Genomic DNA, 15487 nt, shown 5'->3' on the forward strand with positions numbered 1-15487 from the left:
CTTAGGGAGGAAATTACTATGTAATTACTATGTAAATACTATAGCTTAAGGTATATTTCAAGCCACATATCCATCAGATTAGAAGTTGGGGTTTAATATAGGATATACAGTCTTACACGGACACACAGGTGCCGCTGTGTCGCCATAAAGAAGGTGTGCTTAATTACACTATATGTATGTGCATACAGCTCTAACTGTGGTAGCCTATTGTGACAAGTAGTGATGTTAGAGTAATTGCGCAAGGCCCTCTAAATACCATGGACATCCAGTGAGGTCATAGCATGTCTTACTCTATGGCAACAAAGAAAACACATTGCATGTGGTTCTTACTTCACCTGTATGGATCCCACAGATATCTGCAGGACAATGAACGGAAGTTAGATTTCAGACCCAACAGACTCGTACTACTCCATAAATCTGTAGAAAGACATACTGGTGTCTTCCCATTTTACACACGTCTGGACTGTGCTTCTGAAAGAATTTTTTTACTGGTCTACGTGGTTTGCGACTTACAGCAACCACAGCGTCGGAACAACACAAAAAGCCCCTCATTCTCCGCTCCCCACTCACTCAGTCAGGAAAAGAACAAAACCACAGGAGTGTTCAGTGGTTACCACAGCAATCCCCCCTCCCCACAGAGAGGTAAGCAAATGACAATGTCAATCACCGCTCAGACTTCTCATTCAACAGCTACGTGAAACAAAAGGCTGTTTTCTGCCATCTTACAGAACGTCTCAGCATACAGTCTGCTTAATTAACTCATAACTACACTCATTTTCCTTCCTGCTAAGACCAACTTCTGCCAAGCAGAAGAGCTGCGAACAGCAATTACTCTGCTGAAAATAAATTTAGTCGTTGCCCACCAGAAGCATAAACCAAACTCTAAAACGTCCCCATAATGAGCCGTTGCATAACTTGCCTTTTCAAGTGAAAAAACAACACACACATTAATAGGATCACATCTTGTGTCCTTCACAAGATATGAGCCTTACTGTAAGTCACCCACTTGACACCACGCCTCACTCTTGGAAGAAGGCTGCTTAAAATCATCCAAACTTTGAAAGAGGCATCACACGGTTCAGCATTTGGACTTACACACACACACACACTTACACACACACACTTACACACACACTTACACACACACTTACACACACACTTACACACTTACACACACACACTTACACACACACACTTACACACACACACTTACACACACACACTTACACACACACACAGTCGTTATTTGCTAAAACCAAGCTTAATTTCTGCATACAGTTCAACACAAAGCAAACCAGATCTTCAAGATCTGTCTCAGGCTTAAATAATCTTCACCTGAAAAAAAAGAAAATTAACTGTTCATGTCCAAATGTTTGTAGACACTACTTCTAATGCATGCATTCAGCTGTAAAAGCTGCCCCCATTGATAACACAGATGTGCAAAAGCACACACGCAGCTTGTATACTCCCTGTAGAGAAGCACTGCCAATAAATTATGACTCTCTGGAGCAGAAAACCATGAACCTATAAGCACCATGCCTAATGCCAGTATATTTACGTGCTATGCAGAAATTATAAGGAGAAATATTATATGATACATCTCACCAACTATATCCCACCTCAACTCTTGAGGCTTCTTGGATGCCTGGTCGCTTCACGCATGTTCGAAATCACTCAGAAACTTGGAACTGTGGCCACTTCTGTGATGGGTCATGTGCACTGAAAAGCAGAGCTGTCAATAGTTCAGCAGCTCGACAAGTCAATGAGGAATGCAAGCTCCCGGGGGGTTGTTCAAGATAAGGGAAAGTATGTTGTAACGTGTAAAGGACATGGCTTCTGTTGCAACAGAACACCTCTCATTGTATTTTTTATTTTTTCTCACAGTTTGAAATCTCCAACCGTCATTTAGACTGTGTGATAAACTTGTAAACCGACCGATAAGAACGATAGCATAGAATTGTTAATGTGAACCTTAACTTTCATTAGAAGTCAATCCCCACACATATACAAACAAAAAGGCAGCGCAATTTTCAGATCAATTTCTTGCAGCTCCAAAGTTAATACAGCTGTGAAAGCAGCAGACCTATTGCCTGATTTTCAGAGCAGGATCACTTAAACCCTTGGCTATGGCAAAATGAATGAAATGTATAATAGCAGGAGCAAGACTAGACATTCCAGGGAAGATCTTCATGTAATTTGAGTGTGCATTTAGAATTACACTTCTTAAAAAGGTTAGACTCAGACCACCAAGCCTTCTTTCAGCAGGTGGCTAAGTGGATTGATACTGGATCACTTTAATAAGAGTTGTTCTTGGTCAGCTTCCAAAAGGACCTCCGTAACTGCAGTTAACTCTCCAAACCAATGGCTTACACTGATGATAAAAACTTGGGTGACTGTAAAGTATATAATTTGTTGAAGGAACAGTCTGTCATTCATAAATAGTGACATTCCTTTCTGGAAAGGTGGTCTGTTTCTGATTAACATTTACAATACTGTGTAGGGCTCCTCTGGAGCCAAAAAAGCCCAATTCTGTCTGTGATATATGAGAAATATGGGTTCATTTACTTCATAATGCAAACTTAAATAGGTAATCCCCTGACAATGTAATTTACTGGGTAAATACTGATATCCTAAATTACCAATAACCCCAGCAGCCTCTCCCCTTACGAAAAGAACTGAAACTAACAGTAAACAGGTTCAGATAAAGTGTAGGACAGATGTCCAAATAAGCCATTTGGGACTGGCAATGCAAAGTTACAGTTCGTTTACAGACCATGACTTACTATCCAGTTTAATCTAGCAGAACTGTGTGACTAATGGTACACACATTTGGTCCTGTCTGTTCAAACAATCACTAACCTGTTTCTCAGAGTCATTGTTTATACTGACACACAGCAAGTGTGGCAGGGTATGCAGTGTGTAGTGGCGCATGCACATTGGCTTGTTCCTGTGTTTGCTGGATTTTACCACAGCTCAAAGGATGACCTCATCTCCATTGTGCACCCGCTCGCTCTCTCTGGCTCCTGCCTGCTGGACCTAACCCCGAGCCTGGTGCCACACCTACAACACTGCCTAAAGGAAGTATAACATATGGGATACAGATAATGTGCATATATTTAGTTATAAGTTGGCAGCATTGGCCTGTAATGTGCATAGTCACTATCAATCAGTAATAAAGTCATCGATTATTAATTAAGTAATCAGAAATTCTCAGAAGTATAATACTTAAAATACTTCATAGGATGAAGTCGTATAAATTATTGTTTTTTCTTCATCAATTTAAGTGAAAATTATCAAATTGAAGAGTAAGACGCATTACACTGGGTGCTAAATCTAAAAATATAATAAATATAATTATATATATATATATATATATATATATATTCCAATACAAAAAAAGATAAATAAATAATAACACATATGTTTGCCATGGAATTAACTGATCTAACTGAAAAACACTTCATATTTAATCAATGAAATCAATCAATGAAATGAAATGCGAAGTTACTTTTGAGATGATTAAATTAAAAAAAGAATATATCATTATAAACTCTATTGTGCTTATATTCAAGAAAAAATAATATTTGGAAGACATTTACCTTCAGTGTCCCCAAATATATAATATTACACAAACATTTGGTGAATCATCCTGCTACAACTACTACTTCAGCAACAACTCGAGGCCTGAGCGATCATGGCTGTACTAGAGAACAATAATCATAGTGTTAGGATGCTTCTTGGGTAATTACGCCCCCTTCACTGTCAACCACTTCTGGTTTATACTGCAGTCATTTAAACATGCAATACAGACTGCCACATATAAATGTAAATCTAAATAGAATGTGAATATTAGACTTTCACCAAATGCATTCAACACTCCTTGCACTCCTACAAATGCAAGTCATCCAAAAAAATAATAATAATTAATAAATAAATAAATAAAATCATCATTATTTAGACATCACTTTTCATACACATAATCAAATTTGTGAAATGAGTAAACAAACTAAAAAAAACTAAAACACCTTGTTAGGATATTTCCTGGCAGGTTGACCGGAAGAGCTTGGGTCAGCCTAGAGTCAGCCAAATGTTCTGCTGATATCAGCATATCAAAAGATAACAGCCAATACATGCACACACAGTATTCAACCCCTTCCATGGAAACCCAGATCCAGCTGAAAAGTTTCAAATAGAAGAGGCCTTTGTAAACATTGTTAAACCAAGTTAAACCATCAGTCACTCCCAGTGCTGACATTATTGACTCTTATTTTTTTATTTTGGTGTTATTTTGGTGCACGTATTCGTCACTGTACAGCGTGGACTGTACAGCGAAATGTGTCCTCCGCATTTAACCCATCTGGTAGTGAACACACACTCACACACACACATGTGTTAGGGGCAGTGAGTACACACACACACACCCAGAGCGGTGGGCAGCCAACTCCAGCGCCCGGGGAGCAGAGAGGGTAAAGGGCCTTGCTCAAGGGCCCAACAGTGGCAGCTTGCCGAGCCCGGGAATCGAACCCACAACCCTGTTATCGATATCCCGGCGCTCTAACCGCTGAGCCACCACTGCCACCACTGCCACCACTGCCACCACTGCCACCACTGCCACCACTGCCACCACTGCCACCACTGCCACCACTGCCACCACTTATCAACTGTGCAGAGCTCATACATGCACAGATCACTTAACCACCACAACATTTTTTAAAGCAATTCACAACAGAAGTCATTTAGTATCAGGCAATGTAGTTTGTGCTTCAACTACGATTTCTTGTGATTGCACGAGTTATCATCAAGTTACTGCACTTGACTACAGCAAACATGCCCATGTGATGCCCTGTGCTGCTCTTCATTTCCCCAAATACAATAAAAGCACACACACAATAAAAATACTTCCCCAACCAGTATAAAACAAGGGAAACATGCTTTTAAAAGTACCTTTTGTCTGACAGCACAATGAATCAGTGATGGGATGACTTAATATCTTGCACAAGTCAAGCACAGCAATGAATGGGTGTTGTTGGTTACCTGGATAAAGTCCTGCTTAAACCAGTTTAAAGGGGATTTCATGTAAAGTGTGTTGGGAACACAACTAGCCCACAGAACTTGTTACACACACACACACACACACACACACACACACACACACACACACACACACACACACATTAAGAGAGATATAGAGATATAGACATATATATATATATATATATAGAAAGCCCTGTATCAGTGGAAACCAGAAATGACTGCCATAGCTAAAAATTCTTGTAAGTGTGACAGATGTGTGTAGGTTACATTTTCGGTGAAGTTGAGTGATTTCATCAGGTGAGCGAAGCGAGGGAAGGCCTCATTAAGACGGATCCTCCAGACAATGTGTCAACACCAATATATCCAACACATTCCACCTCAGGAGAGAAAGCCAACACTAGCCACTATTAGTAATGGATACTACAGTCTATAATGGACACTATATTGGCATTGACAAAAGGAGCCTTAACAAATCATTTCGCTGAGCAATACTAGCAGTACCTGGGTAGGTTTAGGTCATAAGGTCAATAACTAGAACATAAAAGGACCTTTTTGACAGTAATTGCTGTGATATTAGTACATTAAACCATTAAAAGCTTGTTCATATGCTTTTGAAGCTCAAAAGCATGGTGAAGATGTAGGAAAAGGAGTAGATTAACATTTTGACCAGGCGGTGATGAGCAAACTTCACTATTATAGAAGCAGTAGCTGGCAGATTTCACAGTTTCACTGGTCTCTACTTTCCTATGGTGAGTAGTCAATCACATCATTTGTATTTGAATTACTGGTTTGAGCAGGTACTTAACACTGAAGTGAATTTCTATCCGCAAAAGTGCCATTACAATGTTCATGTGCTTATTTTTAATAACTGCAAATCACAAGGGCTCAGCCATCTAATTGTTGCTGCTATGAGGACGAGGACACAGTGCCCCGGCGAGGACACAGTCATCCCTGGCCGGGTACCCCAGAGTTGATAATTGGCCTCGCTTTCTTTGGGTGGGTAAGGTGGGAAAGACGTAGTGGCTGGCTTCATGTAATTCAGAAGAAGCACGTGCTAGCACTCACCCAATCAGCATAGATACAGTCATGCGGGGTAGTTTTGGGAATGAGAAATTATTATATTGGAACATAAAAATTCAATTATTTTAATACTGTGTCGGAGACTGAATTTGCCTACATTTAAAAAAAAAAAAAAACTGTTAAAACTAAGCTGGGTTAATCCTACACATTCTTAAATTAATTTATAGCTTATAGTTGCACAGCTACTGCAATGTTTTGTTTAGAAATACATGTTTCTATGATTGTCTGAGATTACATAATATCACAATGTAATTATTGATTCCCTGGGAAAAAAACAAACAAAAACCTCAAATAATTTAAAAGCTATAATTGTAGTTACTGTTAAATCCCTAATAGATACACATACTGATACCATTACAGCCATGTTAATATTCAAACCATGTTTAGAAATACAGTCTGCTGACTGATACAGAATAAATTAAAAAGAACAAATACCCATGGAGAAACCAACCAACCATCACCTCCGCAGCAATCATTTCGGAATTATCAAATGACGGAGGTCTTGACTAATGGCTGAATATATCTGAGGGTGCTGCTTGAAATAAGCTTGCAATAAGATGGTACCCAAAACGGTGCAGGAGACAGGACTGTAATTATTGAGTCCATGGGTTAGACGGGCGCATTCATTACTAATTTCAGCCTTTGGGAACCATGTTAACATCCTTCTTCTCTTCAGCAAGGAGCTCACAATTTCTGCCTGTGGAAAGCATCACATGCTTTGCTAGGCAGATGGCAAGACAGTTGGTGAGAATTTCACCAATAATACAGATATTCCAAATCTTCACTGTTTCTTTGTCATGCGATGGGTCAGTGTCAGCTTCTCTTGAATAAAGAGATTAGAAGAGATGAGAACACAAATTAGTGTTAGTTTATTTCTTGAAATTCCAGAAAAAAATTAACACTGCAACTGTCAGACTTGTTTTTCCCCCAGATACGCATTTACACTAAAAAAGCTGCATGAAAAAAAAAAAAAAAAAAAAAAAAAAAAAAAAACACAGGAAAAAAAAAGCTGTACAGAAGTGCAATGACTTAAGATAGACTTCTAATTTACATTATGGTTATCGGCGGGTGGTTTTTACATTGCTTGAAACGTTAGGCTTGTTCCCCTGGTACAAATTACGCAACCATTAGAATTCAAAGCCCATGCTGTTTATCTATCACACTTGGCATACACAGCTTCAGACTAATGTCTTCCCGTCATCCCAGAGATGATAAAAATAGATACAGGATGTCATAAAACCTGTTTTTTGGGAGGATAATGCTGCGTGCTTCAACTTGATGCTAAATGTCTGCAGATAAGGTAATGGATGGTTCAAATGGTAGATAACAGTAAGCAAAGTTGGACTAAATCTGAAGCAAGAAGGTTTTTTTTTTGTACCATGAAGCAAAAAAGCATTTCTTTTCATTTTTGGGCACTAGCATAATTTACACAGATTTACTTATACTGCTTAGCACACTTAAGCAGGAACAGTGGGAGGTGTACACAGGTCTGCTTGTATTCAGGACAGTTCATCCACAACTACATGCAGAGGTTTGGCTACCTTGTTTCCAATTTAATTAGGACGTAAACCAATAAAACAGTAATGATATTTTACTACAAATGCAGTAAAAGAGAATGACAAGCAGATATTCTGGCACAGTAGCCCCAGCTCCACTCTTCTGGAGTTAGGTGACTACATTAGACTACATTAAGTATTGGTTTGAAATATCTGACTGCCTGATCATCTGAATATGAGTGCAATATTAGAACAGAATATTGTTCTTTTACTGACCAGCTGAAGTGTACATATACAATGTGTTTACATTAGAACATGAAGTGTCCTCTGTCCATTTCTGTTGCTTTCCTTGTACTGTTTGGTTTGTTTATATATGTTTTGTCTCTGTTAATACTGTCTGCATGAGATTTTGTCTTTTTATTATAATATTTTCAGTTGCCATTTAAAGAACTGACCAGGGACTGCAGACAGAAATTAGCCTTTAAGGCCATCTCTGGCTCATTTGCAGTAATTTCTTTGTTCATTAATGAGCATTATACTTGTCAAATAAACAAATATATGAAATGAAATCTGACCAAAGCCAATCTTTCTTTCTTATTATCATAACAGAAGTAAGGACTAAGGACTATTGTGACAAGATGTTTACAGTGTACAGCTGACATAAATAAATGTAATCAAACCAAATGCATTTTTTCAGAACTAATTTTCAGAACTGCTTTGTAAAGCAGTATGGAAGCATGGCACAGGTGCAAAAATCATGCAGATCTGATTCTGGGTTATACTAAATTACCAATGTTTACATTATAGCTCCACATCACGCATAATTTGTAGCCAACACTAGGCTTTAAATCCTTAAGCTTTCTTAAGCAGTGTTTGTCTCTCCATGCAAGATGCTGTGCTCTACAAATACTTGAAGTTAGACCCTACGCTTATTTGTATCAAGACACACACAGTCTAGATATAAACCCACTAAATCAATACTGATTGACTCGAAACAATTGAATTAGGTCTTTTCGTTTTGCAGAGGTGAGAGTGAAGGAAGCGCTGCCCACGCTAGCCTATTAAATTACAACACTGGTGGATTCCAGCACTGCCTTCCGTGCTAACTTCATTCTCTCCTCATATGACATCCACCCCGAAGCAGCACACACCTGGGAGGTGTGAGGTAATGACCAACAGAAAGGACTGAGATAATGAATCTGACTCCACTGCAGAAAACATACCACCACAGATGTTCAGGTTGTATAAGAGCATCTGGGTTATTAGAAAGATTTGACAGATATGTTTAATATAAGCACTCTAGTTACTAGTTAGCACACAAGTAATAAGGTAAAGGTAATACTTCCTAACAGCCGACAGCAGTGAGCAATATGGTTATAAAACAAATTCTGATACTTAGAGACACTGTTGCAAAAGGTTTGATGCTGTAGAACATAACTAATTATGTCCCTCTAATGAAACAGGAAGTTCTGTTGAAATCTCTGATAAACTTAGATTTAGTTTATAATGTTGCAGAATTTATTGATATGCATGATATGCAAGTTCACACTGCCAGGCTGAAGAGGCTTAAATCTGATTTGTTTTTTTGTTTTTTTGTCCTGATTTTCTCAGGGACATGGACATGTCAAATCTAATCTTTCCCAATCAAATTTGGCCCTAGATTGGATATGCATCTGATTTGTGTGAATATGAACGTGTCCTTTCGCCTGTACGCATGTGCTTTTAATGCTTTCATCAGCCAACACCAATGGAAACAATGGAAGAGAAGGGCATCAGTGACAGTCAGTGGAAGGACAAAGACGTTAGATTTGTTTGATATTTAGGGAAATAAAGCTAAGCTGGAAGGAACCTATCATTGTTGGTGGTGGAGCCAACGTGTTGTACTGTTTGTACTGTGTGTAGTATGTTAGCTTGTGGCTAGCGTGCCAGATCCGAAGGCTATATAGGATAATCATCAGCTTTTCAGACAGCTTTCGAACATTATATTTTCATTATTAGTGAAGTTGAAGTTGATATTCTACAAGTCCTACTGTAATCATAATAATAATAATAATATAAGATTTTGATACAATCAAAATAAGGTAGTTTGTGTATACTGCAGCAGTAAACCTGTTAAGAAAACTACAAGGAAAGAGTTTATAGAGAATTTTACACAAATCAAACTTGCTTGTGTTGAGTAGGCCAAACCCACATATACACACTGCTGACGTCCAAGATATATTACACACTTGTTATGCGACACTTCCACTTAATCCATGAACACTTATAGATTTCAGCATTCACTCTACTTGTGAAAAGCTTGTGATAATCCTTCTCCTGCCAATCACCCGCCCAGGCTGTTTTTTCCCCCCTCTCATTTCCTTCTCTACATGTTGCACAACGTGTGCGTGTCCACCTACACACTCGCTCTCAACAGGCTACTTAATACAGAAAATGCAGTTATCTGGAGGCAATGTCGCATCCTTGGCATTCTTAGATGGATTGAAGAAAATACACAAGCAAAATGTGGCTGATGTGAAAGACACTGTGTGGCAGTCTTGAGAAAGATATCTTAACATGATTGTTTCATCTGTCCCCTCCAAATGATTAGTTAAATAAACGCTACAAGTACTTTGTGGTGAGCTGAAACTAGAAGTTTATGAGGTGTATGCTTTAGTAATGTAAAGGCTCATTAATTGAATCCAAGCAAAGAGAAGCCTATAAATGTCTGGCCAATTTAACGGCATCAATTGAGTTAGTCGTGTAAAAGCCTCATTAATTTAATCAAAGCTATGAAAAGCCTGCAAATTTCTTCCAATTTTACGCCAGCAGTCCTTTAGCGCACGTTCAGTCCTCAAGACTTTGCAGCGGTTAAGTAAAACCATACTGAAACAATTGAATCATGTTTTAAAGAAATGCAATAAAACACATCACCCACTGCAACATTGATGTCAGCTTCACATAAAGACACTCTGTATTCTGGACCCCAGAAAAGCACCATGTGCTGCGAGCTGCAGCACTAGTGTCAATCAGTCACACAGACACTTACACCCCAAACCACCTAACAGCAATCAAAGTGCAAACGTAAAAACTTCAAAACATCTGCTACACTCAACCGAACAGCCACAGATAACTTCCATTCACCGCCCACATAAGTTATTCGAACAGTCTTAATTCTCTTTGGGTGATTAATTCATTAGCTGCATTTCTGTGTTTGTTAAGGAGTGTACTGAATCAATTTGCGGCTTAATAAATCGAATCAAGTGGAATTATTTCAAACAATGTCAAACAGCCAGGCATTAAATTGTAATTAGAATCAATTACAGTTAAGCCACACATTCATTGCCCTTGCCAGAACCATTCATTGCCCTTGCATTTTGGACAGATTTGTTTAAACACACCCTACACTCGTTGTACAACCATTCAGCTATGTCAGACCAAAGCATACAGACCAAATACTGTCGCTGGACCGGAGCATACAGACCACACAAACACTCACAGCCAATACCAAATACTGAGAGTAGGCCAGAGCATACAGACCAAATCCTGCCATTTAAACCAAATACTGTGTGAGGGTCAACGAATACAGACCAAATCCTGCCATTTAAACCAAATACTGTGTGAGGGTCAACGAATACAGACCAAATCCTGCCATTTAACCCAAATACTGTGTGAGGGTCAACGAATACAGACCAAATGCTGCCATTTAACCCAAATACTGTGTGAGGGTCAACGAATACAGACCAAATCCTGCCATTTTTACCCAAATACTGTGTGAGGGTCAACGAATACAGACCAAATGCTGCCATTTAACCCAAATACTGTGAGAAGGTCAACGAATACAGACCAAATCCTGCCATTTAAACCAAATACTGTGAGCGGGTCAACGAATACAGACCAAATCCTGCCATTTAACCCAAATACTGTGAGGGTCAACGAATACAGACCAAATCCTGCCATTTAACCCAAATACTGTGAGCGGGTCAACGAATACAGACTAAATGCTGCCATTTAACCCAAATACTGTGAGAGGGTCAACGAATACAGACCAAATGCTGCCATTTAACCCAAATACTGTGTGAGGGTCAACGAATACAGACCAAATGCTGCCATTTAACCCAAATACTGTGTGAGGGTCAACGAATACAGACCAAATCCTGCCATTTAACCCAAATACTGTGTGAGGGTCAACGAATACAGACCAAATCCAGCCATTTAACCCAAATACTGTGAGAGGGTCAACGAATACAGACCAAATCCTGCCATTTTTACCCAAATACTGTGAGGGTCAACGAATACAGACCAAATCCTGCCATTTAACCCAAATACTGTGAGCGGGTCAACGAATACAGACCAAATCCTGCCATTTTTACCCAAATACTGTGAGGGTCAACGAATACAGACCAAATCCTGCCATTTAACCCAAATACTGTGAGAGGGTCAACGAATACAGACCAAATCCTGCCATTTTTACCCAAATACTGTGAGGGTCAACGAATACAGACCAAATCCTGCCATTTAACCCAAATACTGTGAGCGGGTCAACGAATACAGACCAAATCCTGCCATTTTTACCCAAATACTGTGAGGGTCAACGAATACAGACCAAATCCTGCCATTTAACCCAAATACTGTGAGCGGGTCAACGAATACAGACCAAATCCTGCCATTTAACCCAAATACTGTCAGTGGGTCAACGAATACAGACCAAATCCTGCCATTTAACCCAAATACTGTGTGAGGGTCAACGAATACAGACCAAATCCTGCCATTTAAACCAAATACTGTGTGAGGGTCAACGAATACAGACCAAATCCAGCCATTTAAACCAAATACTGTGAGAGGGTCAACGAATACAGACCAAATCCTGCCATTTAACCCAAATACTGTCAGTGGGTCAACAAATACAGACCAAATCCTGCCATTTAACCCAAATACTGTGAGAGGGTCAACGAATACAGACCAAATCCTGCCATTTAACCCAAATACTGTGAGCGGGTCAACGAATACAGACCAAATCCTGCCATTTTTACCCAAATACTGTGAGGGTCAACGAATACAGACCAAATCCTGCCATTTAACCCAAATACTGTGAGCGGGTCAACGAATACAGACCAAATCCTGCCATTTAACCCAAATACTGTCAGTGGGTCAACGAATACAGACCAAATCCTGCCATTTAACCCAAATACTGTGTGAGGGTCAACGAATACAGACCAAATCCTGCCATTTAAACCAAATACTGTGTGAGGGTCAACGAATACAGACCAAATCCAGCCATTTAAACCAAATACTGTGAGAGGGTCAACGAATACAGACCAAATCCTGCCATTTAACCCAAATACTGTCAGTGGGTCAACAAATACAGACCAAATCCTGCCATTTAACCCAAATACTGTGAGTAGGCCAAAGCATACAGACCAAATATTGGTATTTAGAGAAAATACTGTGACTCAGCCAGAGCCTAGCTACAGACCAAATACTAAATGTGGACCTGAGCACACACTGCCCAAATGACCAAATACTGTCCCTGAACAGAAGCATATAGACCGACTACCGTCACTGGATCAGAGAACAGCTACAACCCAAATACGTTCACTCTTACCACAAAGCTACAACTAAAGCAACATAAAAATCAATAAAGGCACATCCATAACATGCTGCTTTCTTAGAGCTCTGTTGCCAACAACACTAATCAAAGGTAATCCAACAGCAACCATGACAGCTCTGGTAAAAGTTGTTGGCGCTCGGTGAAGAGCAGCTGTCAGACTAGCCGTTTGATGAAATTTTCTCTAATATTTTAACTGAACAGAACACGATTTTTATCCTTTTAAAAGATACAAAAGAGCACAAGTCACCACTCCAATCGGGGGGCAGCTCTCCAAATTCACCCCCCCCCTTTAAACCACACTAGTGTGCTGACCACTACACGGCGAACAGCCACCCACGCACCCAACGAAGACAAAGCAAAGAGATGCAAATAAGCCGGCAAATCAGTGAAGCTCTCGGAGGACTGCAGGAATTGTCACCAGTCAGTCTAACACCACCATCATCACCACCACCACCTCCTCCTCCTCCTCCAGCAGCAGCAGCTCAAATGAAGCAAAGTGCATAGTTCAGACAGAGGATTCACTTCAGCAGGTGAATGATTAAGTTTCTGATGAGCTCACTACTTCAGCTCACTCCCATATACAGAGAGAAAGCGGCTTTATAAGAGTAGCTGCCATGCGTATATAGTGCCAAAACTATAACAACAATAAAACTATATAATACAAAAAAAGCTATATAATGCAGGTATATGAATTCATGCATGTATATACATATGCAGCTATAATAATGTAATGATTTATAGATGAATCAAAGCCCAAAACAGTGTTTTTTGTATTATTACTACAAATATAGATGTTGAATGTAGGTTATTTCAAAAAATGGGTGCTAAGGGCAAATTAGTCCGATCCATTGGTCAATAAACTGACCATACTAGCCAATTATGCATTTGTCCGGGCGGGCAACATTAATCGTGTACATGCGGTTGGTGATCGTTTAAAAATATTTGCCAGTCCCACCTTAGATATTTAGTGCTAACTACTCGTAAAAATATCTGCTATTAGCTTTAGTTAACCAGCGAAATAACATTAGCTAGCTACCTCGCCATGGACAAAGCTCCTACTGCTGCTGCTGCTGCTCTCCTCTCCACAGCTGGAGCAGCTCCGAAAGCAGAGGATCCTCGGCTCGCTCTTGTCTTGACCGTAAACATCTTGGGCTACCTCGCTTATCCCAGGTTTTCCCATGAGGCAGACCTCTACACTACCCTCGACGACAGTGCAGCGATGAACGTGGCTGAACCCCGGCTAATTAATAACAAACACATTCAGGGAAAGCCAGCAGCATCGCTGCCACCTGTAACTCTCGCCTGCTAACCGCTGCCTGGCCGCTCTCCGTCTCAGCAGCACTTAGCTGAGCTATCTGTGGCGATGGGCTAGCAGCGGCAGATGCACTTGCACTTACACTAAAAAAAATCCAGTTCCCCTCAAACGACGCTGATAACGACACGTTTGCAGGACAGAGAGTAGTGAATGTTAACAGAGAGACCGTTAAATCAGAGCCGTGTTGTGGACTCACCTTCCCAGCTCCTTCCCGCTGGAGTGTCTCCCCCTACCCGAGCACAATCTCGCCCAAAAACTCCACACGAGGGCTTCTCCGACGGATAAACGGCTCCGGACAGTCGGGAACACGCACGGGAGCTCCTATTTGCCCCCTGTGGGGGCTCTGCTTGTGTTTTTTCTGAAAGTATTTTAAAGTTACACCGCGCCTCTCTCTCCCTCCGCGGCGCCGCTCTCTTCCCCCTCTCCCTCACAAACTGCTCAACTTCCAACTTCATACAAAGTTGAAGCTGCCGGTGACGTCACGGAAAGCCAGCCACCAACGGCTCTCCCACAAATCTCGCGATACGTCTGAAGGGAAACGGGAAAGCCGAGCGAGGAGAAAACCGAAGCACTGATTTGGTTCCACTGACCGATTCAATCGGAGCAACAACAGCTTGATTAAACCGTATGTCCTGAATATACATGCACTCTTGGATTTGACAGGTTAGTCTGGTGAACTAAGAGAGAATCACTCCAGCGTCAGCGTTATCCTCATCCCGTCATCAAAAGCATTACGGTGAGAGTCGATTCAGCGAGCGAGTCTGATGCCCATCATGCCTCGGCAACTTTATCCTCACACTCTCCATAAACAAGTGCACTCAATTCAATGTCTGGTGTCCACTTCTGCTGCTTACTAATGAAGTCTAACTTTAAATGAACAACATATAACCGAAATCAGTTCAATCTCGACTCAGATGTATCGATATATTTGAAGTTAAATGAGGTTGGGGGTGGGTAATCAGACCTAGCCAA

The 15487-nt window shown here is 40.4% G+C and overlaps 1 protein-coding gene across 1 annotated transcript in view; it reads right to left on the minus strand.

The window, feature by feature from the left end:
* sipa1l1 (signal-induced proliferation-associated 1 like 1) overlaps window positions 1-14953 on the minus strand; it is an 83402-nt gene extending 68449 nt beyond the window's left edge. The window contains exon 1 of the mRNA XM_072685616.1: window positions 14712-14953. The gene's annotated coding sequence lies outside the window, so the exon portion shown is untranslated. The remainder of the gene's footprint in view (window positions 1-14711) is intronic.
* Window positions 14954-15487: the final 534 nt, after the last annotated feature.

This window comes from Salminus brasiliensis, chromosome 1, assembly GCF_030463535.1.
Source record: "Salminus brasiliensis chromosome 1, fSalBra1.hap2, whole genome shotgun sequence".
Lineage (NCBI taxonomy): Eukaryota > Metazoa > Chordata > Actinopteri > Characiformes > Bryconidae > Salminus > Salminus brasiliensis.